At 34.9% G+C, this 25,903-nt stretch overlaps 1 protein-coding gene and 1 long non-coding RNA gene across 22 annotated transcripts in view; one reads left to right on the top strand and one right to left on the bottom strand.

Annotated features, from left to right (window-relative positions):
• FOXP2 (forkhead box P2) overlaps nt 1-25,903 on the top strand; it is a 555,034-nt gene that overhangs the window by 342,841 nt on the left and 186,290 nt on the right. The gene's annotated exons all lie outside the window — the stretch shown is intronic.
• LOC144288541 (uncharacterized) overlaps nt 6,820-25,903 on the bottom strand; it is a 50,306-nt gene continuing 31,222 nt past the window's right edge. The window contains exons 4-5 of the long non-coding RNA XR_013356429.1: nt 12,401-12,473; nt 6,820-7,349 (exon numbers count right to left, since the gene is read on the bottom strand). This is a non-coding gene — a long non-coding RNA (uncharacterized LOC144288541). The remainder of the gene's footprint in view (nt 7,350-12,400; nt 12,474-25,903) is intronic.

Here is a 25,903-nt window from a genome sequence, read left to right as displayed (position 1 = left end):
GCTTATGTTTCTTGTTATGCTTGGCTACTACTAGAAGGAGTAGTGGTGGTGGTCTGCTTTGGGTCGGCAGTCAAAACAAACGTGATACTCATTTTGAATATCTGGCTTTGAGTTTTCATATAAAAATATAAGCACCATTTACATAAGTATATTGCTTGAATTGAATTTATTTTTTATTCCTGACTTGCCCCTAAAGAAGTGCCAACAACCTCCAAAATTGCTTAAAGCAAGCATCAGAAGGAAAGAAAAGTGAAGAATGAGGATAAGCCATGAACTGAATAATCAAACGTGAAATAAAGGGAACAAAACACAAACATGGCTTACTATCCACGTATCATTTGGAGATACTTCAACTGAAAAGGGTTAAAGCTCTCATTTACAGCCCCCTCCTCCTTTCCACTTTCTTTGTTATTATTTACTTGCTCTGTTGTTAAAGATGAGTAATCATGTTCTGTACTCTTTAACAGCACATACCATGGGGTATAAGGAGTATGGGAATAAGAAACTGAAGAAATTAAAAATTAGAAGAATTGAAAGGAATTTGTGAACAAAGATATTTATGAATTATTAACATTGTCATTTTTTAAAGGCATTAACAATAAGGTGTTAGAAAGCATTAACTTTTGGAGTAAGTCTGTATTGGAGGGCGCTTCTTGGATCCCTCCACTCTTGGCTTACAGAACACTTTCATCTCCTGGTGCTCTTCATATGCCTCACGCTGTTTATTTTCTGTGTCCTTTAGTGGCTCCTCTTTTTCTGCCCATCCATTAAATGCTCTCCTCCCCAGGGTACTGTCCTCAGCCTACTGCTCTTTTTCTGTAATCGAGAGCATATCCACAGGTAATTTCATCCACCTTCAAAGTGTCAGCTACCTCTCACACATGAGTCAGTGACCCAGACTTTTCTAGTTCCAAGATGTGATATCTTCACAAGTCTTCTTTCTATTTTAATTATAGCTGTTTATGGGACATCTTCCCTTAATGGCAATAGGCACTTTAAGTGTATCATTTATAAAATTGAGCATTTTATGTTTCCCCAAAATTGTTCCCTGAAAATCCTCTAAGTTCTAGAAACCTAGGCATCATCTTTGATGACCATTTCTCTAATGATTGCCCAAGCCCATCCAATTCAGCACCAAATTCAAGTATAAAGGAGCCACTACTCCAGTACTTTGAAGCTTTGTTATATCTCACCTCAACCATTGCAGTTGTTTCATAACTGGTCCCACTGCTTCTGCTTTTGGTCCCGTAAAATTTATATATATAATTACAATCACACACACACACACACACACACTCGCAGACACACACACACACAGAGTCCTATTTACATCACTTCCTTGCTTAAGGAAACCTTCAGAAGGGATGAGCGACAGGCAAAATAGGTGAAGGAGATTAGGAGGTACAAACTGCCTTTATAAATAAGTCATAGGAATGAAAAGTAAAGCATAAGGAATACAGTTAATAATATCGGAATAGCTTTGTTCAGTGACAGACAGTAACTTCACTTATCCTGGTGATTTTGTAAGGTATGCGGTTGTGGAATCACTGCGTTATACACCCGAAACTAATATAGTATTGTATGTCAAGTGCACTTTAATAAATAGAACAAAACAAAAAAGGGCAAAAAAAAAATCCTCAGTTGTTTACTATTATCTTCAGGATACAATCCAAACTATTTAACATGGCATCCTTTATTGCTTTAATATCAGGCTATTCACCCAGCGTAGTGTGCACACACTCCCTGACTCAGAACTTCGTCTCCAGCCATCTTGTTTATAGCTCCCCACACTACATGCTGTCCTTGCCATAGTACCTGTCTTTGCTTCTGCCATCCCCTACTTGGAATAACCCCTCCTCACTCTACTTAAATCTCAATTTAAATCTTTCTCTTTCAGAAAGAATTCCAGGCAGTTATTCCCAACTAAGCTAGGTGTCATTCTTCTTTGCTTCTACAGGAACACTATGAATGGATGTTACCCTCTTTAAAATTATCTTTTTTTTTTAATTTATTTATTTATGATAGTCACAGACAGAGAGAGAGAGAGAGGCAGAGACACAGGCAGAGGGAGAAGCAGGCTCCATGCACCGGGAGCCCGAAGTGGGATTTGATCCCGGGTCTCCAGGATCGCGCCCTGGGCCAAAGGCAGGCGCCAAACCACTGCGCCACCCAGGGATCCCTAAAATTATCTTTTAATATGTCTCTCCCTCTCAAACTACTGTGAGCTTTTTGAAGACACTGGATTGTTCCTCTTTAGTTCTCTTTAGTTGGCACAGAATTTGAGATGTAATAAATGGTTATGAAAGTTTGCTTACTTAGGAAAGACCATAGCCAATGAAGACTAAATATTTTGAAGACTGTTCGTTTGGCTTTGGATTTTGCACATAAGAATTCTTAATAATGCCCTCATATATCCCCAGTATTCAACTGGCTTCTCTTTAGCAGCTCAAATGACTGTGTTTCTCTTCACCTCTTCTCCCTTTAGCGCTGTCATGCCTGTGACCTGCTTCTGTTCCACACTCAAATGTCCTGAGTGTAAGGCTCAGAGAACCAGAGCTGCCCCTTCCCTCTTCCATCAGTCTCTTTATAAATGGATATTTATATATTTTGAAACTATCAGCCAAATTTTCAAAAGTGAAAAAGGTCACTATGATAGAATATACTATGTCATATGCAGTATTCCACCAGAATATATTAGATTAAAGGAGTAAAGTTGACCAGCTGAAAAACAAGAAAGGAGAAATTTTCTTTTTTGATTCAGTGCTTTCTGAGCAGCTCATCCTTATTCTTGACTCTGTGGTCACCTCAAAGCTCACTGCTGGTGACCTTCACATAGTGGTAAGTTTTAGAAAAGTATTTAAAAAACAAAGTAAAAACTTTATCTTTTTTTTTTTACTTGCCATGCATAGGAATGTAGGAAACATCCATGATTGTAAAGTTTAAGCTCTTTCTTAACATAAGACTTCAGTCTTAACTTTACAAATTGGCGTGTTGATGAAGTGGTGATAAAAGGGAAGCAGGTATTATTCATTAGGATACAATGAAGGCTTCAAAAGTGTGGAACTGAAATAGCTATGACCCACCCTTCCTTCCTTCCTTCCTTCCTTCCTTCCTTCCTTCCTTCCTTCCTTCCTTCCTTCCTTCCTTCCTTCCTTCCGCCTCTTCTGGTGCCATAATTTGTCAAAAGAAAATATTTTATTTAGTTGTAATAATTTTATGAAATATAAAGGGCATTGAAATACTGAAAGTAATTGTAATGTGAAAGATATTATGGCTATGAATTATCTTTGATGCTTTGAAATACTAAAACACGGAGCTAATCAGACTTTTTCTGTTTTGAAAGCAGAGTTTTGCTATCCTTCTCACATCACACTTAAACTTAGAATAGCACATTATTCTTTATTAGGGAATATAAATTTACTATAGATAATCCTTAACTGAAAGGACTTTATAGTTAAAGTAGAGAATTTCTACATGGTGTTGAATAAAGGGACCGATGTCATGAACTAACTGCCTTACAGGTAAAATAAATTTTTGGTTACTTTTTTGAATGTCAGAAACAAACACAGAATTCTTTCTTGGCTCGCCATGGCTCTGTCTCTACCCCGATGTCACTCTGCTCTCCCTATTGCTCCCTTAGCTCCAGCTTGCCTTCCAGTTTCTTTCTTGTGCCATTCTTTCCTGTGCAAGCTCTTCCTTCTGCTTGAAATGCTTCCTTCCTGTCCTCCCACAACCACCCTCCCAAATACATACAAACACATACCAGGCTAATTCCTACCCACCTTTCAGATTTTACCTTAAAGCATCCCTTCTTCTGGGGATGCTTTCCTTAATGCTCCAAACCAAATGCCATCTTATGGCTTCATATAGCTTAGAGAATCTTTTTTACCACTCATAAGGCATTTTATTATCTTCCCCCAACATACAAATTCTGTCAAACTTCCACTTAATCCTACCTCCTATTCCCCCCACCTATCTTTGTCCCTGTGTGGAAGGAAAGGGTCAATATCCTTCACTACATTCTTATTTCCCTTAAGCTGGACCAAATATTACTATTCCTGTGCCTTTCACCCCCATCACCCTGGAACGTTCTTCTTTTTTTCTTTAATCATCAAAATCCAGTTCTTTTTCAAGGTTAAACATTTGTTCCTTAATGCTTCCCCTCAGTCCACGCCTACCCTGTCCAAAATTAACTCTCACTCTTTTGCATCCCTCGTACTTGTTATAACACTTACTCTTTTCTGCCTTGTCTGACACAATCTTTTTTTTAACTTCCAAAGTATCTTAAAGTCAGGGGTAATTTCTCCTTCAGCAGTATATGTCCCCACAATTCAGTGCAGTGTTTAATATGGCACTTTAGCCAATCAAAATTAATAAGTAGGTGAAAATTGTGATGCTCATTCAGCATGAGAAAGGTTGACTGTCTTTGGGTGATGAGAGATTTTGAATCTAGATAACAGTGTTTTTCTGTCCCCCATTGCCTCCCCCCCCAGACTGCCTTTCATTTCCCACCATATCATCACACTGTACATAGCTAATCAAACCAATATCTACCTTTATATCTCTGTCTTTGTTCATCTTGTTTTAGGTCCAGAATGCTTTCCTTTAATCTTGCATTTCTTGATTTATCAAAAATCTCACATAAATATTTCAAAATCCTTGTCAATGTTACCTTCCTTGTGAAAAGATTCTTGATTTCACCTTTTCATCTCCCATTAGAAGTTACTACTACTCTTGTTGTGGTCTTACAACAATTGCTTGGTCCTCTCCTTAGGATTTACTATGTCCTAACTTATAATTAGTTTATTGTATGTCAAAGCCATGTGCTGTTCTAGTGGTGAACAGGTTTTCTTACCTGTACACTATCCAGTGACTACTCTGCTATTTGGTATATGATTTTCTGAAAGAGCTAATAAGTAGTGTAGTCTTGGCTTCTTTATATTTTATGCATGGAGTGTTAGATGAGGCCCCCTAACTGATAAAGTTGAAAAAGTTCAAAGAACTTGACAAAAATTTGCTAAATATGTTAAAAATAGCATAGTAAGCAACTCCATACTGAACATTCATATAAGGTAAATTTGTGAGGAAAAAAAAAGAAGTGGCTTATTTCATAAAGTCTTTAAAATGGCACTTTGAAATGATAAAACTATACCATTCATAGATTAATACTGGGACTTTAAAATGTCCTTCTCCTCAAGTTTTGCCAGATAAGGTTTCCTTTTTTCTAATTCTCTAGGATCTAATACTCTCTCTTAAATTACAAATGGTTCTAAGTTATCACTAAAAGTACATGCGTGTCTGGGAGTGGGTTTGGGTGTGTGGGTGGATTTGTGTGTAGAGGGAAAGATGTCATGTAAGTCTCCACAGGGATTCTCAACACTTAGTAATAGAACGGTAAAAGAAAACAGAGGTAAACAAAGAAAACTGTTATTCTCTATGCCAGCCATTATGCTACTTGCTATGTATTCATATTATATTGCATCTTCCTATCAACCCCAGAAAACCCAAGTTTGGATTGATTGAGGCACTAGGTAGGTCTCTAAGTTTACTTACTTACAGTTACTAAATGTGAGGCAGGGATTCAAACTGAGGTCTGTGTGATACAGAACAGAACTCATTTCTACTTAGGTTTTTACTGGATGGATACTGGTTTGCAAAATTAAATATCCAATTCCTATCTTGAGATTCAGTAGCTTAAATATATCCCCCACCCCATTACGTGATCCAAACACAGAAGGGAGATTCACTCCCAAAACCTTGGTGCCAGAAAAGAGGTAAAGAGATAGACTCCAAAGTCTGAGTAATTGGCCCTGAGCAGAGCTATAGAGGCCACAGTGAGAAGGAATCAGTGGTCTACTTATAAAAAGCTATCTTATTTTAAAATAAGTAACACTAGTGTAACTGGTATATTAAAAAATCTAGTTAAGTGTTTAGTTAAACTCTAATTCTTCTAGAATGAAAATCAGACCCACAACCTTAAAAAGCTTTTTGTAAAGAAATGCCTCTTATCTGTACCCAAAATGAATGCAGACAGTTTTATTGCCCTCCCTTTCCAAATCATTTGCCAAAGAGGGAGCCCTCCCTTGCATACATTGAAATGACTCCAAACCACAAGAACCACCACCATGGTAGCATCTGGGATTCATGTGATAGCTGCTGCCAAGTCTTTCTCCTCACAGTTCTTACACCATCTCAGCCAGAACTGTAGGTCTAAGTCAAAAACACCTCCCAGAGCCAGTAATTTTATTTCGACTTTAAGTCTATAACAGTAGTTATGCATGATTAAACAATGCCTAATAGCATGTCACCAAACACCCACCCATCCCTGCCCCCGCCCACAAACCCACACACCCCAAGCAGTGGCTGTCTTTTCCCCCTGAAGCCACACCCGTAGCCCTGTCTGCACCATTGCAGACCTGCAGCGTTCAGCTTGAGGAGCCATAGATCTTGTACATTTTTACCACCCTTTTTAGAAGTAAACCTCTCTTATGCACATATGTAAACTTCATCTTTCTGATTTAGAGATTGAGTAATAGCATATGTGACACCTAATAGTGGCACTGTGCAATGCATTCTGTACATGTGACGAATTCCATAATAACAGGCCACCAAATTTCAGGGTGTTGGTTACCAAATAAATTTAAATGAAGTCCAAAAATATGACAGGCTTCTCAGAATTGCTTATAGAATACTCAAATCTACTATTTATGACTACTGTCTTACTTCAGCTAATTACACCAGCATGTGTGACGAGTACAGATGTTCATTGAGAGGCCACACACATCAACAAAACGAATTGTATTACCAAAACTTTTCTATGGCTTAATATTAGACCCATATAAATTCTCTATACGTGTAGCATAATAAATGCCCTGTCTCTCACAGGGCTATTCTTCTCATTGTAAACCAGTTATAGCTAAACTCAGACTCTGATTTATTTTTATTGATTTCAAATAAACTAAAGCTTACACTTCAACCCAATTGAAAATCCTAGAAAATAGCAGATGATCAGTAACAATATATAAGATTTAGGGTTGTTGGTTAGGGAATTTTTACCAAAAGATTTGCTATAAACCACTATAGACCTTGCTGCTGACAAACCTTTACAATTAAATTTTCAGGGGAGTTTTCCAATCTATGCGGTTATTTAACAACCATCATTCTCTGTGCTCCTTATCCACAGAATGTCATTGCTTGAGCCTTTTTGCCCATCAATCTCATATATTTTGATATCTCTTCCAAACTGGCATCTCTTGCTTTGCTCTGGTAGGCTGTTTCCCACGCTATTATTTTTCCGTTGTTTTTATCAGCATATGGATGTCATTGGTGAGGTGACTTGGGTTCTTACTCTAAAAAGAATAATGGTAAACGTGAAAATATCATCTTTCAGAATCAGCAGAGATATAGGAGATGAGTCCTGCTTGTGTGAGCCCAACAAAGTGAGCATGAAAGCTCACTCCATAGATCTAAGGCAGGACTTTCAGACCACAATAAAACATGCACCCATCCATCCTCCATCCACTTATTCATTCACTTATTCATTTATCAAATACTTATAGAGCACTGGAAACCAATGTTCAAGTCATGTATAATATATCATATATTTATTTTTAATATTTGTGAATGTGTCTATTATTTATCCATGTATATGCGTAAATTTTGCAGTTCAGAGGTTACAAACCATTTTACAGTCTTCATCCCCTTTAAATTTTAATGAAGTCCTCCACATGCTCTGAACAGTTTATGACATTACGCTTCCAGGTTTAAGGATCCAGTTTTAAGTCATTTTTCATTTGAAAACATTCAAGCTGCATAAAGTAAAAGAATGGAAGTTCTCTGTATATATTTTATGCTCTGCCCCTTTGTATAGCTCGATCATAACCAGTGAATAGATTGAATAGATCTTATTATAAGTCCCCTCTACATAACTATAAGAGAAATTAAATGAAGTAATGGTTCTTTGTTTTGTTTTGCTTGTTTGTATTGCATTACCCCATGGAATTTGAAGAGAAATGTATGTTTTCATACCTTAAAAATAAGATATTTTAGGAATATTTAAAAGTCATGTAGAGATTAATGTGACTGCTTAAAATAGCAGTAATACTTTCCTATTAATATTTGAAAACATTTTTTATATTTGAGCAATTTTCAGAAGAAGAGGTTTGGAAGAAAAAAGAGATAGAAAAATCAGATTAGAAGCATCTGTTCCAAAGGAACTTAAAAATACCTAGCTAAATCCCCTTAATTTTTAAGGAAGAAAACTGAGGCCCAGAGAAGTTAAAAGACATGGCTCAAAACATGTATCTTCATTGTGATTAAAGATCTTTTAAAAAATTGAAAAATAAAACTTCTTGACAATTTACTATAATAGATTGTAGCTCATAAGCAGTTCTGTTCCAGGATTATTGGGGAAGTTATATATTTTTTGTTTGATTTTGAACATATACCAGAGAGTTGCTAAGCATTTAACATTTCTTATTCCTGATAATGAACAGCTATAGATTTTTCCTTAGTTATTCCTCTCAGTACTTTATGACAAGTACTTTTTTAAAAGACCTAAACTGTACCTTATCACAGAATATGGAGAGATATATTACCATGCGCATCTCTTAGGAAAAGTATAAAACTTACATAAACAGAAAAATGTTTATGAGGTGAAAATAATAAATATGCTTAAAATAGGCATAGACATGCAACAGGGGGGAGAGAAAGTTGTATCTGTTTAACTTAGTTGAGATAGAAGATAATCTACCAGTGATTTTCTGAAAGAGATGGGCTCAAAGTACCTCTAAAAATCTTCTGGGCCTCAATAGGAAGAGTTCTAAGGGAAACAGGTATCCTGAGTTCTAAAACCATAGTTTATTAATACCTAGACATTTATGAGATATTGCAGTTAGCAGACCTCAAGAAGGAAATCCGGTAGAACATTTTTTAAAATGTAGAGCTTCTAAGGAAAAATAGCTAACACTATTAAGATGCTAGAGAGACTTTTATAAAGGAGACTGAGCCAAGGGTATATTAACATAGCCCATCATAATGAATCATGTGAATTTGTTGATTGGGGATTTCACCAAATTCCACAATATCTCAACCTTTTTTGGGCCTCCTGAGTCTCTTTAAGGGCCAAAAAATTAAAAAAAAGAAACCTTATTATTCTTAGATAGGTAATACAATTATAAAACTTATTCAGGATTATGGCCGACTTAAGAATAGATTCAAAGGGAATCTAAATAAGTAGATGAGCAAGGGATAAAAAATTGATTATTATGGTCTCATAAAAAAAGTTGACATGATTAAGAATCAAAGGACTGGATCTGACTTATCTTTCTTATGATTTTCCTGAGGGAGGTGAGACTGAACTCAAGCCACTGATAGATCAGTAGTTCTGATCACATTTGAGGTTTTAAGTTGGCATAACTCTGAACCCCTCTCTTCTTAGTACTCTCTGTAGAGTTACTCCTTGCATTCAGACATGACATAAAAATAAGAATTTTACCACAGTTGTCTTACAGTTCTGCTTGGTGTGGCCAGAAGGAGTAAAATGTGAATAACACTGATTACTCTGGATCCAACTTTGCTAGATCAATAAAAAGGCATATAGACCTGTATAAGTCTGTCTTCCTGTTTTCTCTTTTCTTTGTAAATGAACCTACACATCACTACTTTCAGTGTGATGTCTTGATGACTTGACTGTATTTCCCCCTTTCTCTGCTTACAGAATTAAGCTGTATTTTATAAAACATTCTGCTTCAGTATCTAAAGTAGCATTTAGCCATGTTCTGGCATTTTGTATGGTATGATAATTAGTTTAGAAATGTATCATAAAGAATAAGGCTTCTCATTTTGTCTAAGTAAAAACATAAAAGTGGGCATCAATTAAACATTTTTCTTTTGTGAACATGGACTTCTTCCTTCCCTAAACAACTTTCCAGTATCGTTCCCTCCTGACAATGGTATGTTTTTATCTCTTTGAAAATACAATTGGATTTTATAAAAAGTAGGCTATTTGTAAAGATCACATCAATGCAAATAGTACTCAAGAAAGATCCTTGTGGTCTGAAATAAACAGTGTATACCAACAGATTTGCTCAAAAAATCTCACAGAAAACATAACAAGGTTTATACGGTGAAAATTATGCTTTTCTTCCCTAACGGAGGAGTCTTAGCTATTAGGAATTCTTGTACCTGAAGCAGTTTTGGAAATATGGGTAGAGAAATTTTTACAAAATCAAATTCTGTTTTCTACACACTGACATATGATGCACAATAAATTAATTACAAAATTTTAGATGGAAGACCGTATAAGTCTGATTTTTTAAAGTTGTTGCCTTCATGATTTAGTCAGAAACAAATGGATATAGTAAATTTTTCTTGGAAGATCAGAAATAAAAATTTTATCACAATTGTCTTAATATGGGCTACCACAGTAATTCACTAACTGTTAACTCGAGAATTGCCTAGTAGCTTGTCCCTTGTTCCCATTAGACTGTCTACCTGACTAATAGGATTGTGTTTATTTTTCAACCACGGTATTTTAACCATTCTGAGTATTGGTTAATTCTCTCATTTACCTTTAGTTATTTCATTTTCAAATGAGAACCAAATCTATTTCTTTCTCTAGTATCTGCCATAGGAATAATTTCCTTTTCTTAAATTTTGGACTTCAGTGAGCAGTAAGTAAAAAAGACACATTTGAGAAAATCATGGTCACTTTAACACCAAGTTGCATGTCTTCTTTCAAGAGAGCTGAAAAAGGTTGATAGCCAAAAAAATTGTTTTAAGGTTTGTTTTTATTTTTTTTTATCATTGCCTACTTCAGAATAATGAACACCCATTTGAACTAGAGCCAAGGTTGACCCTTGTTTCACATTTCCCTTCCTATCCTTCTACATCATTATCGTCATCTTACAACTTTTATTGACTTTATTTTATTCCAGGAAATATTTTAAGTATTTTTCATCTACTGTTTCATTTAATGCTCACAATAACCTGGAGGGTAAGTGTAGATATATCCCCTAATTTGCAGATGTGAAAATTGGGACAGTGATTCTAAGTGGTAAGGCAGATTCAAATCCAGGCACTTTGACCTTAAAACCTACATTGTTATTTACTACTATTCCATTTGTTTCCCATATATTTGCTACATATCTCTGTATATACATAAATTTTCTAAGGTAGGTGTTAAGTCAAAATGTTTGTAGCATATATTATATATACTACTATATTATATAAATGTACATGCATGTATAAATGTAATCACTTTTTGGTAGTACTTGGAAATATGCTGATTATGATGATCTTTTTGATGCCCATAGGCCACCTATGAGAAATTGCTTCAGAGAGTTAACAGTGACCATTGGAGAATCATTGGGATAATGATTGTGGTTGAAAATCAATTTAACCTGATCTAGTAATGAAAACTAAAACTTAACACAAAAGTATTTGTCTTGTGGATGAATCTCTCAGTGCTGTCAGAAACAACATTTTATTCATAATCTAATTTTCTTTCCAACTCTGAGGATATGCTGATATAGATTATTTTAATTTAATAATAAATTTGAAACAGGACACTAACCTAAGTCATTGCAGATATAAAATTACAATCACCACCTTTTTCTTGGAGTTTTATCGATAAGCTTTCCACCACCTCCCCTCCCCATTGTATGCACAATTTAAATTTGTACCATATTTTAAAATTATTTTATAAACAGTTGCAAAGAAATCATTTAGCTATATTTTTATGTAATTTTTCAAAAGCTCGGAGACCTTTACTTCTCTGTTTATAAGCTAATCAGACCTGAGAAATATTGATGGTATCTAATCCTGGATAGCCAGTCTAACTATAATAAATATTGGGTCACAATAAACAATCGGAGTCTAGGAGATGTATGCATCAATGCATAATTACAAAGACAAGCCAAGAAATGTGCTCCAAAGTATGACAGATTAATTTCTGCTAGAGGCATGGGATAGGTAAAGATTCTCTGCTCAGAAGAACAACCAGTATCTTCCTAAAGAATCAGAAGTGAGAAAAGATGTGACATTAATTTGCACTTCAGTATTCTCTACTGTGTCTCTGCAGTTAGAATCCTGCTTCTCTGCCCGTATTAAAGGAAAGTCCAAGTCCTCTCCAGGAAATCCCCCAGAGTACCTGATTCCCAGTTCAGGTTAACTCATACTAGGAATATTCTTTGCAGATCATCTCAGATAAAAATTGTGTATATCAAAACAGTATGTTTAGAATTATAGCCCCCTAGGTGGAAGGCTTGGGCTATAACCCTGTTTAGCCCCCTTATCTGAGAAGTTTTCTGCTGTTATTGATATTTAATCTTGAAAATGTTCCAGACTTGTTCCAAAAGAGGAATCACTCTGGCTTAGGTTCTGCTTTTAACTTACTCACCATTGATTGCTCTCCTTTCTTCGTCACATATATAACTCCTAGTTGGCAGGATCCCAGGACTACATGCAGTACTCTAGAAATTAAATCCCATTAGTACTCAATATAACAGGAGGATCAAGAGGGAGGGATTGTCTTGAATTTCCTACTTGTTGTGCTACTATTTATGCATTGTGATATCATGCATGCTTGAACTAGCGATTGAAGGGAAAATCATTCTAATAGGCATTGGCAGTTAGCCCAGAAGTCCTACTCCATTCTTTGAGCAATGTTAACATGTGAATCCTCTCCATGTTGTGGAGGCTAGTAAAAATTGTCATTAGAATTTATTTCTCAAAATTATAATGCTATATTCTTTGTGTTCTTTTTAAAATATAAAAGGGGCAGTTTGCTCCTTTAGGCCAGATTTTGGTTTTCTACTGAAGGTAATTTGACGTTCTGATATATGTATAAAACATGGATCACTCTTTCCACAAAAATTTTCCTTATCAATCTAATCTCTCCTGGCTCAGCATTAAAGCTGCATGTTATTCTATATATTTTGGAAAATGTAAACATAAGAGTGAGGGGGAAAAAGCATGTCTTGATTGTGATGAACAAGAAGGATGTACAACATTGTCAGAGGTTTGTTTCTTTATAATTTTAATCTTTTGGAAAATCATGTTGCTTTTTTGTTCTCCCTACCACCTACTCTTACCTTACTGTATAGAATAAGCACATTTAAATATAAATATTTTATTCTTTGTTTACACCACACTAGCACACATGATCCATTTGGCACATGAAGTTAAAACATGAATTCATAAAGGAAGAATTAAAGAAAAAAAAGAAAAACCAGTTAACTTGACTATTGGTTAATCAATAGGCAATAAAATAGACCAATGTAGACATAGCTTTAATGTTTCCTGTCACAAATAATATTTATAAAATTTATGACAGAAGAAAACTGTAACATTTCTAGACGGAAATTTCTTGCCAGGAGTTTTCCTTTCAGCTTTTTCCCCTCCCCATGATTTGGTAAAATTTGCTCCACTGTACAAGTTTCATGTGATAGACTCTTGAGATCACAGAAATCTTTAGAAACTGCATTCCATAGGCCAAATGGAAACCTTGGAGATATTATATCATCTTCTCCCCCAAATTAGTTCCGATTTTTCCTTACCTGTCTCTCATTTATTTTCCACTCAATCAGCCTGGCATGAAATCATACTCTGTTTCTTTCACATTTACCCCATCCCCTTGAAGAAACATCACCAGGCTAAATTTTCTATCAGAATATTAATACTTCCACCTTTTCTTTTCTGTTTCCACTACCATGCACTTTATTCTCTCAGATCTGGGTTATTGTGCAGTGTATCTCCGTGCTTCTGGTTTTTGTTTTGGTTGGGTTCCTACTCTCCAATCTTGCACATCACCTGTATCACCTTAAACTATTACTTTCGTGATATTCAACACTTCATTCAAAGATCTGAAAACTGGGGCACCTGCGTGGCTCAGTTGGTTAAGTGTCTGACTCTTGATTTCAGTTCATGTCATCTCAGGGTTATGAGATTGAGCCCTGAGTTGGGCTCCACACTCAGTGGAGAGTCTGCTTGAGATTCTCTCTCCCTCACCCTCTGCTCCTACCCCCTCTAAAATAAATAAATAAATCTTTTAAAAAAAATCAGAAAACCTCCAACATATTTATAGATTATTTTTAAGCTTTTTAATAACGTGTTCAATTCCATTTGGTATGTCTGAAATAACACTTGCTTCAGAAAGTTCGAATATACTAGTCCCCAACATGGAATATTTTTTGTTGTCATCACCCTCTATATATCCCAGCTTGAGACTCACAATTTTTATGAATCCTGACCATTTCATCTGGATTACATCCTACCCTTATGAAGCCTCCCCTATAGTGGATATTACTCTCATTCATTGACACTTAATACTGCCCTTTATAAAACCACCCATATCTATATATCTTATCTCCTTAACAAAATACATAAACTCTTTGACAACAAAGGTTGTGTCTGAAGAGTGCTCAGCATGTGCTGGACACATAGTAGTTGTTCAATAAATATTTTCTGAATCAATGCACAAATGTATAATTTGGATTATAGTAAATGGGACATTTATTATTTAATTAAATTAGATGTGCTTTTTAAAAAATAATAAAGCAGTCCTAGAACATCTTCTCCTTATTATAATTAAAGTTGAATTTACTGGTCCACTTCTTCAAGTACTATATCTAAGACATGAGAGCCTGTTAAATTCCTACTTAATTAAGTTTTAAATGTACTTTAAATGTACTTTAAAAGTTAAGGGTATAAATCACATTGGGATAAAATAACTATCTTTCTTAATGTTATATGAAGTCCATGTTACTTATAATGTTTGAAAGCTCTTGGGTGACAGTTTTCTTGCAGAAGGATATGCCCTCATTTTCAAAACTACCTTTAAAAAAAAATTCATGAGAGACAGAGAGAGAGAGAGAGAGAGAGGGAGAGAGAAAGGCAGAGACACAGGCAGAGGGAGAAGCAGGCTCCATGCAGGGAGCCTGACGTGGGACTCGATCCGGTCTCCAGGATCACACGCCAGGTTGAAGGCAGTGCTAAACCGTTGAGCCACCTGGGCTGCCCTCAAAACTACCTTTTAAAGTAATTTTGATAAAACCTTATAAGGTACTGATTTGGGTCTTTTTAATTGCAGTGACAGATTTGTTTTTACATGTGAGAATCTTTATTTTTACAAAAGGTGCAGTCAGCGATATCTTTTAAGAGTAGATTACAATGCTCTGCAAATCTCACCATGTTCTACTGATACACCAGAAATCAATAGAGGTTGTGTATTTGTGTTTGACTTTTTAAAGTATGGTTATATTTTCCAAACAATTTCCACTATAAAACAGAAAGCTAAAGACACTTTTCTTATTTAATGTTCTAATTCATAATTAATAATGCTGTTATTAATTTTAGAATATAATCTAGTGGTCATGTAACCAGTATTTCCTGGTTATATACAGTGGCATATTAACAGGATTTGCCAAGAATGAATAAAAATCTTTCACATGTCAGTAAACTCTGAAGTATTAAAAACTGTATGAAGAAAAAGTGCTTTTAAAACATTTTTTCAAAATAATAATAACGACATTTGTTATTCGCATTTTTGGAAATAAAATGGTGAGTGAGTATAAAATTGATATAGTGTGGTTTTATTTTGTATATTAATTTTTACTTAAGAAATCCTATCCCCAGTTGCATCTGATAAACTTGGTATTGTCATTATTAACCAATAACTATTCATAGTTGATAAAATTTTGTACCTTTAGAAAGTATCTTTTAGATAACATAAGTCGCATTAGTAGAGAAATATTAGTCAGAAATCATTATACATTCTACCTCAGAAGCAAGTTAACTATAGAGAATGAATTTTGGGTTATTGTTTAATTGTGCAGAATTTTCCATTTGCTTAATAATGGGTATTGGTTAAAACATTTCCAAAGGTATTCTGTGGTCTCTAGATTTAAATAAATGTCTAATTTTTATGAAGAAAATAGGTAATTTTTATTGAAAAAAGTCATTAAAATATATGAATTTATGCACAGTTGAAACTCATATAATATTATTAATGTAATTAGTACTAAATGTTAAAAATGTTATAAAATATATTTGTTTTACCTAAAGTTCCAACTTAAAATCTTTGAGATGAAGACATTACTTTATCTGAACAAACTACAATTTAATGTCAGTTAATCTCTTTAAAAGATCAACATCAGATTTTTCTAAAATACATTTTAAATTTGTGTTACTTTTATACATATTTTAAAAATCTCTGAATTCTTACATGTGTTTTGAAATAACCTACATCAGTCCAACTTTCAACTTGGATACAACACCAGAGATACTCCCTGAAGCACCAGGCCCTGGACACTACATGACCTCTTCTTCATAGGGCCATTACATTCAGGAACAGGAGACATAACTGGATTTTATAACACAGAGAAGAACACAGAGACTGAGACAAAATGCCAAGTCTGAGGAGTCTATCCCAAATGACAGAATAAGATAAGGTCACAGCCAGAGATCTAAGTGAAAGCAATGTAAGTTACATACCTGATGGAGAATTTAAAGCAATAATCATGGACTTAAGAAAAGAATAGAAGACATCAGGGAGACCCTTCCTACAAAAATTAAAGTGATTATTAAAAAATAATCAGAAATGAAAAATGCAATAAATGAGATTGGAACTAGGCTTGATACAATGAACTTCAGGCTTGAAGAAGCAGAAGAATGAATTAGTGATATAGGAGACAAATTGTGGAAAATAATGAAGCTGAACCCAAAATAGAAAGAATTATAGAACACAAGAATAGACTTAGGGAATTCAGTGTCTCCATCAAACATAATAACATTGTATTATAGGATTCCTGAAGAAGAAGAAAAAGGGAGCAAAAAATTTACTTCAATAAACAAAAGTGGAAAACTTCCCTAATCTGGAGGAGGAAACAGACATCCAGATTCAAGAGGAACAGAGAACCCCCATCAAAATAACCAAAAGCTGGCCAACACCAAAACATATTATAATTAAGGAAAAAAAAAATCTTAAAAGCAGTAAGACAAAAGAAGTCTGTAATTTACAAGGAAAACCCATATGGCTAGCTGGAGATTTCTCAAGAGAAACTTGGAAAGCCAGAAGGGAGTGGCAATATATTCTAAGTGCTGAATGGGGAAAAATCTACAGCCAAGAATACTCTATCCAGCAAGGCTATTATTCAGAATAGGAGAGATCAAGATTTTCCCAAACAAAAACTAAAGGAGTTCATGACCACTAAATCACCCTGCAAAGAATATTAAAGGGGACTCATTAAGACCAAATGTGACAAAGATAAGAAATGATCAGAGAAAATCCCCAGAAACAATAACAAAACATGTAATAAAATGGCAATAAATACAAATCTATCAATAATTTGAGTGTAAATGGACTAAATGTTCCCATCAAAAGTGTCATTCTGAGAAAACAAGACCTATCTATATATTGCCTATAAGAGATTCATTTTTAGACCTAAAGACACCTGCAAATTGAAAGTGAGGGCATGGAAAAACATTTATCACGCAAATGGCTGTCAAAAGAAATCTGGAGTAGCAATACTTATCTCAGACAAACTAGACTTTAAAACAAAGACTGTGAAAAGAGACAGCAAAGGGCATTATATAATCATAAAGGGGACAACCCCACAGGACGATGTAACGATTATAAATATTTATGCACCTAACATGGGAGCACCCAAATATATAAGACAACTAATAACAAATAAAAAGAAACTAATTGTAACGACATATATAATAGGGGGTTTTAACTCTCCACTTACATTGATGGACAGATCACCTAAACAGAAAATCAACAAGGAAACAATGGCCTTGAATAACACACTGGACCAAATGGGATGGACAGATATATTCAGAACATTCCATCCTAAAAGAGTAGAATATATGTTCTTTTCAAGTGTACATGGAACATTCTTCAGAATATATCATATATAAGGTCACAAAACAGGCCTCAACAATATGAAAAGATTAAAATCATACCATGCACCTTTTCTGACCACAACACTATGAAACTACAAGTCCAGAAAAAATTTGGAAAGACCACAAATACATGCAGGCTATACAACATGCTACTAAACAATGAATGGATCAACCAGGAAACCAAAGAAGAAATTCACATGGAAACTAATGCAAAGGAAAACATGACAGTCCAAAACCTTTAGGATATGGCAAAAATGGTCCTAAGAGGGAGATATTTAGTAATACAGGCCTACCTCAAGGAACAAGAAAAACCTCAAACAACCGTTTGAGGAACCTCCACACAGTTTTCCAGAGTGGCTGCACCAAAGATACAGATGCAATGAAACGCTGGGACACCTGCACCCCGATGTTTCTAGCAGCAATGGCCACGATAGCCAAACTGTGGAAGGAGCCTCGGTGTCCAACGAAAGATGAATGGATAAAGAAGATGTGGTTTATGTATACAATGGAATATTACTCAGCTATTAGAAATGACAAATACCCACCATTTGCTTCAACGTGGATGGAACTGGAGGGTATTATGCTGAGTGAAGTAAGTCAGTCGGAGAAGGACAAACATTATATGTTCTCATTCATTTGGGGAATATAAATAATAGTGAAAGGGAATATAAGGGAAGGGAGAAGAAATGTGTGGGAAATATCAGAAAGGGAGACAGAACGTAAAGACTGCTAACTCTGGGAAACGAACTAGGGGTGGTGGAAGGGGAGGAGGGCGGGGGGTGGGAGTGAATGGGTGACGGGCACTGGGTGTTATTCTGTATGTTAGTAAATTGAACACCAATAAAAAATAAATTAAAAAAAAAAAAAAACCTCAAACAACCTAACTGTATACCTAATGGAGCTAGAAAAAGAACAACACAGGGAGCCTAAAGCCAGAAAAAGGAAGGAAATAATGAAGATTAGAGCAGAAATAAATGTTATAGAAACTAAAACAACAACAACAACAAAAAAACCCATCATACACACAAACAAAACAATAGAACAGATCAATGAAATCAGGAGCTGGTTTGAAAAAATTAATACAATTGACAAAACCTCTATCCAGATTTCACAAAAAGAAAAGAGAAGGGACCCAAATAAATAAAATCACAAATAAGAGAGAAGAAATAGCAATCAACACCACAGTAATACAATTAGAATATTATGAAAAACTATATGCCCACAGATTAGAAAACCTAGAAGAAATAGATAAATTCCTACAAATATATAAACTACCAAAGCTGAATCAAAAAAACTCCCAAAAACAAAAGCCCAGGGCCAGATGGCTTCACAGGAGAATTCTACCAAACTTTAAAAAAAGAGTTAATGTTTATTTTTCTCAAACTAACCCAAAACATGGAAAAGGAAGGAAAACTTCTAAATTTGTTCTGTGAAGCCAGCATTACCATGATACCAAAACCAGATAGAAACTCCACTAAAAAAGAGAACTGCAGGCCAACATCCTGATAAAGATGGATGCAAAAATTCTCAATAAAATACTAGCAAACTGAATTCAACAATACATTAAATAAGTCATTCACCACAATCAAGTGGGATTTATTCCTGGGCTGCAAGGATGGTTTGACATTTTCAGATCAATTAGTGTGATACATCACATTAATAAAAGAAGGATAAGAATTATATGATAATTTCAATAGATGCAGAAAAAGCATTCAATAAAGTACAATATTCATGCATGATAAAAACCCTCAACAAAGTAGGCTTAGTGGGGACATACTTTAGCCTAATAAAGGCTATCTATGAAAAACCCACAAGTACTATCATCCTCAATGGGGAAAAAACAGCTTTTCCTCTATGGTCAGAAACAAGATAGGGAAGTCCACTCTCACCACTGCTATTTAACATAGTACCGGAAGCACTCCGACAATAAAAAGAAATAAAAGCCATCCAAATAGGCAAGGAAGAAGTAAAACCTTCACAATTTGGAGGTGACATAATGCTCTATAGAGAAAACTGAAAAGACTCCACGAAAACCCTTCTAGCACTGATAAATGAATTCAACAAAGTTGCAGGATACAAAATCAACATATGGAAATCTGTTGCATTTCTATACAACACTAATGTGTTTAGAAAGATAAATTGAGAAGTCCATTCCATCTACAATTAACACCAAAAACAGTAAGATACCTAGGAATAAACCTAACCAAAGAGGTAAAAGATGTGTACTCTGAAAACTATAAAACACTGATGAAAGAAAGTAGATGACACAAAGAAATAGAGGAACATGCCATGCTCATGGATTAGAAAACAAATATTGTTAAATTGTGTATATTACCCAAAGCAATTCACATATTTAATGCAATTTCTGTTGCAATACTGACAGCATTTTCCATAGAGTTAAAACAAGCAATCCTTAAACTTATATGAAACCCACAAAAAGAGCCCAAATAGCCAAAGCAGTCTTGAAAAAGAAAAGCAAAACTGAAGACATCACAATTCTGGACTTCAAGTTATATTACAAAGCTGTAGTGATCAAGACAGTATTGTACTGGCACAAAAATAGACACATAACTCAATGGAACAGAAGAGAAAATCAAGAATGAACCCACAACAATATAGTCAACAATCTTCAACAAAGCGGGAGAGAATATCCAAAGGGAAAAAGTCTCTTCAACAAATGGTGTTGGGGGATCCCTGGGTGGCGCATGGGATCCCTGGGTGGCGCAGCGGTTTGGCGCCTGCCTTTGGCCCAGGGCGCGATCCTGGAGACCCGGGATCGAATCCCACGTCGGGCTCCCGGTGCATGGAGCCTGCTTCTCCTTCTGCCTATGTCTCTGCCTCTCTCTCTCTCTCTCTCTGTGTGACTATCATAAATAAATAAAAATTAAAAAAAAAAAAAAAAAAAAAAAAACAAATGGTGTTGGGAAAACTGGACAGCAACATGCAAAGGAATGATTGGACCACTTTCTACACCATACACAAACATACATTCAAAATGGACTAAAAATCTAAATGTGAGACTTGAAACTATAAACATTCTAGAGGAGCACATGAACAGTAACCCCTCTGACATCTGCTGTAGCAACTTCTTTCGAGAAAGGAAACAAAAGCAAAAATAAGTGATTGGGACTTCGTCAAAATAAAAAGCTACTGCACTGAAGGAAACAATCAACAAGATGAAAAGGCAATCTACAGAATGAGAGAAGATAATTGCAAATGATGTATCTGATAAAGGGTTAGGATCCAAAATCTATAAAGAACTTATAAAACTCAACACCCCCAAAACAAATAATCCGATTTAAAAATGGGCAGAAGACATAAATGGACATTTTTCCAAAGAAGACATACAGATGGCAGATAGACACATGAAAAGATGCTCAGGATCACTGATCATCAGAGAAATACAAATCAAAACTATCATGAGATATCACCTCACACCTGTCAGAGAGGCTAAAATCAACAACACAAGAAATGCAAGGATGTGGAGAAAGAGGAATTTCTTGTACTGTTGGTGGGACTGCAGACTGGTGCAGCCACTATGGAAAACATTATAGGGGTTACTCAAAAAGTTCAAAGTAGAACTACCCTATGACCCAGCAATTGCACTATGAGGTATTTATCAAAGGATACAAAAATACTGATTTGAAGGGATACATGCACCCTGATGTTTACATCAGCATTATCAACAATAGCCAAATTACGGAAGGAACCCAAATATCCATCGACTGATGAATGAATAAAGAAGTGGTGTATATATACAATGGAATATTACTCAGCCATGAAAAATGAAGTCATGTTATTTGCAATGCCTGTGGATGGAGCTGGAGTGTTATACTAAGTGAAATAGATCAGTCGGAGAAAAACAAATACCATATAATTTTACTCATATGTGGACTTTAAGAGATTAAACAAGAGAGCAAAGGGTAAAAAGAGAGAGAGAGAGATAGAGAGAGACAATGTGGCAAATCAAGAAATAGAGTCTTAACTATAAATAACAAACTGCTGGTTACCAGAGGCGGGGTATGGGTGAAATAGGTGATGGAGATTAGGGAGGGCACATGGCTGTGATGAGCACTGGCTACTGTAGAGTAGTGCTGAATCACTGTATTATACACCTGAAACTAATGTTAGACTGTATGTTAGCTAAGTGGAATTTTAGTAAAAACTCAAAAAATACATGTGGTTTTATGCCAAATTGAGAATCATGTAATACCATTAATGTAATTAGTACTGAACTTTAAAAATATAAAATATATTTGTTCTTCCCCAAATTCCCAATTTAAAAACCTTGAAATGAAGACATTACTTTCACCAAACATACTTTGCAGTTAAATCTCAGTTGATCTCTTTAAAAGATCAACATCGGATTTTTCTAAAATATGTTTTAGATTTGTGTTATTCATATATAAAAAAACCCTCAGCATTCTTACATATGGTTTGAAATACCCTATATCAATCTAACTTTCAACTTGGATAATTACAAACACAGAACTTCATGTTGTTATATTTTATAGAACTTCTGTGATAGAATTTGAGATGCTAAGAACATGAATATAGTCCTAGAAATATCATGTTTTATAGTTTTATCAGTCTTAAACTTCTTTTAAAAGCACTCGTCTTGCAAAAATAGTTTTTAAAAGTTAAATAGTGGAAACATGTAAATATATTTTTGAATATTTAAACAGCCATGTAATCCAAATACTTTTGAAGCATTTCAGGGTAAATGTGCACCTTTGACACCACTGAGAATTAATTTTAAATTCTTCATTTATAGAAATCTGTAATGATGTGTACAGACATAAATAAATTACCCAAGGGCACACAGCTAATAAGCACCAATGGTATAACTTCAGAGCCTACGGTCTTACCCCTTACAGTGAACCCCCCCAAAACTCAGTTTTCCTCATTTGCAAAATGGGCTCATCATTCTACAACAATAGCAATTTCTGCTGCAGCTGCTACTACTTACGAGATGCAGTGCAGAGCCAATAATCAAAACATATTTTGAACCATGTAAACGGAAATTAGTATTTGCTGAAAAAGTCAGTTGAGGAAGGTTAAGGGATCTTATCACTTGAGGCAAGCTCCTTATATTTTTGGCTGGTCTACTCAACCAGTAAAAAATAATACATATAAAATAGAATGACTCTCCATGTGTACAAATTTACCTTTTTAAAACTCAGATTTTTAAAGATTGTGTGACCACAGAGAGACCACAATATTGAAAGTAGGTGTATACACATCTCATACAGATTCTACCTTTTAACTTTACTCAGAGCATTAATCTTCAAGCTGTTTTGCTCTCTTGACAAGCCACATTTGTCAGTGAGAAAAATGGTCATGGCTATGTTAAAAGTTAAAAAAAAAAAAAAAAAAAAAAACAAGCAATCAAACAAAACCCTTCACCCAACTTACTAATTCAATTATAAATTTAGGACCTAAGATTTAAGCTCTTTCTGTGGTCTGATTTTCAATTGCATTAAAAGGATGCATTTCAAAAACCAAGGATTCCTTAAATTACCTAGCATTTGAATTTGGTGTTCATTGAACCTCTTTTAACAACCACTTTATAACTTCTGAAATTATATTACTAAATAGCTTCTAGAAGGCCCAATATATTTCCTGTGAATGATCTCACAAACCTGGAGGCTTAAGAAAACAATACTGTGAAATATGAACACTTTTGAAGGATTGATAGAAAAAAATAAAGAATGAAAGCCACTGTGTGCTAAGATTTTATTAGGTTACTCCACCTGCAAAAACAGATGCTATATCTGTTTCAAATCATTTTGTCAGTGATATTTTAGGCACTTTCTAAATGATAATCAATCTTGATTTTAGACGTTGAAAACTTTTAAAGTTTTAAAGATATCTCTGCTATACATAGCTATTGTAACACCACATTTTTAAAGAGTATCTTCTTTCAGTTAAGATTAAATTTTAGATGGTAAAAGGAATTACTTCCTATCTTATTTGTTTTTTCCAAAATAACAGAGGCATGATCATACGCATGCTAGTTTATAGAAGCTGTTTTTCAGAAAACAGACCATAATCCCGGCGATTTCTTTAAAATCAATTGAAAATGAAACAATAAGTATTTGATTACAGCTTAAAAATCGTCTGTTCACATCTAAGTGCATAAGCATGGGAGTAAACTGGGGATAGTGTGAAATTTGTCGTGTTTATTTGTTTGTCTCTTTAACACCATAGTTTCACTGTTCCCACCCCTTTCATTATCCAGTCTTTTCCAACCTTCTACTGTGTGGCTTCCCACTTTTCCTCCCTGTGTAGACTCAGAGTGAGGGAGTTAAAGAAGAAAAATGAATCTACCAAAGGAAACAGAGAAGTTGTATGCAAACAAAAAGTGACCTTTAGAAATAGATTTGTGCCTTTCCACTTTTTGCTTTCTGCATCACAGAAAGACTGTAGGGCAGTTTGGCATTTTTTATCTTTCTTTTTGTCAGGTGATGGGCGTTGTAAAAGTTAACTTTGTTGACGGGATGGTATGACAAGAAGAAATTATTTAGTAGAACCAGAGAATATTTTTGTCTTTGATTCACAAAGACTTGTTCTGTAATTCTACTGATGTCATCAGTTCCTTCTATGGTGGCAGAACTGAGATTTTTGGATTAACATAATTCTAAAATGCCAGAGAATTATTTTTAGAGAATTGGGGGCAAATTTTTATTATTAAATTTTTAAAATGTCAATATATATGCATGCTTTTTAAACCATTTCAAGGTTGCAATAACTAAGTCAAATTTAAGTGGCATTTTACCCAAAGGAATATAAAGCAACATTCCATAAAAGAATCAAAGAATTGTATAGAGTGTTCATAACATAATATGAAAAGAAATTGCCTTGAAATTACCCCTACGTTGCAATTTAGTACCACCACAATTTTAGATGCTTCAAGTCAGACTATGATACTATTGCAGTAATATTTCTTTTGTTATCTTTGCCAGCATTTAAGAAAACTATGGCACATACATGGAAAACTAAAGTACTTTGGATAAGGTTTTCTCAGACCACTAGTAATTACTGGAAAGAAAATGAAAATAAAAATCCAAATATTTTTGCCAAAGATCAGAAATTGCAAAACACAATGGAAGACATCTTTGCTCCTTAGCACTACTAATATGAAATGAATAGTATTGAAAATTCTGGAATATTTTTAAAAATTGAAACAATCTAATATTCACTGTTAACAAAGACTGGTGCCACTGAAATGTATATGCAACAACCTACTGGTAAAAACTTGACAGCACACTTCCATGTTTCTCTAAAACAATAATGTCTGAAATCATGTTTAGCTTGTCTTTTACCAGTACCATAAAAGAAAAGGCCCTATCAATTTTATTTATTCTTTAGTTTTCATTGTTTTCATATTTGAAACATTCACTCTCATTTGAATAATGATGGGGGTGGCACAGTTTTATGCCAATACAATAAATCTCACTGTCTTATGGAGTTCATGCAAGTACCATCACGGTCATAGTCAGTCACAGCTATCTTCATCATCTCTCCTACAGAGAAGGCATGAAAGTTTTCATTTTTTACTTTACCCATTACCACGTATATGAATTATAAAACCTAACAAGCCTGGGGCTTTTATGAATCCTTGATCAAAGTTAAAACTTGACGTGTGCTACAATGTATTGGTGATTTCCAGGTCAGTATGCGGGTCAAGAGACTCACATGTCCCCTGCAGCCCTCTAAAGCCCAGGCTGTTCGAGATTCATATGCCTCATTGCAAGGTACTATGAAAAATGCCAAATATATTATGTTCATTAAAAGTCTGTTACCACCAACATTTAATAGTTTCATAGAATTCCAGATATTATGTAGCTGCTATAATTGCATTTTTCTCAACCAACAAAATTTCCATTTTGGTAGCACAAACTTTCAGCAATTTTGATACATTTCTCTTTTCTATGTAGTGATTGTGTTCACTTAACTGAGAAATCAGTTATTTGGGGCCTGAGGAGACGTGCTG

The sequence above is a fragment of the Canis aureus genome, chromosome 18 (genome assembly GCF_053574225.1).
Source record: "Canis aureus isolate CA01 chromosome 18, VMU_Caureus_v.1.0, whole genome shotgun sequence".
In the NCBI taxonomy this organism is placed as follows: domain Eukaryota; kingdom Metazoa; phylum Chordata; class Mammalia; order Carnivora; family Canidae; genus Canis; species Canis aureus.
Note: the sequence above shows the minus strand (reverse complement) of the source record. Positions and strands in the feature narration are given on the sequence as shown.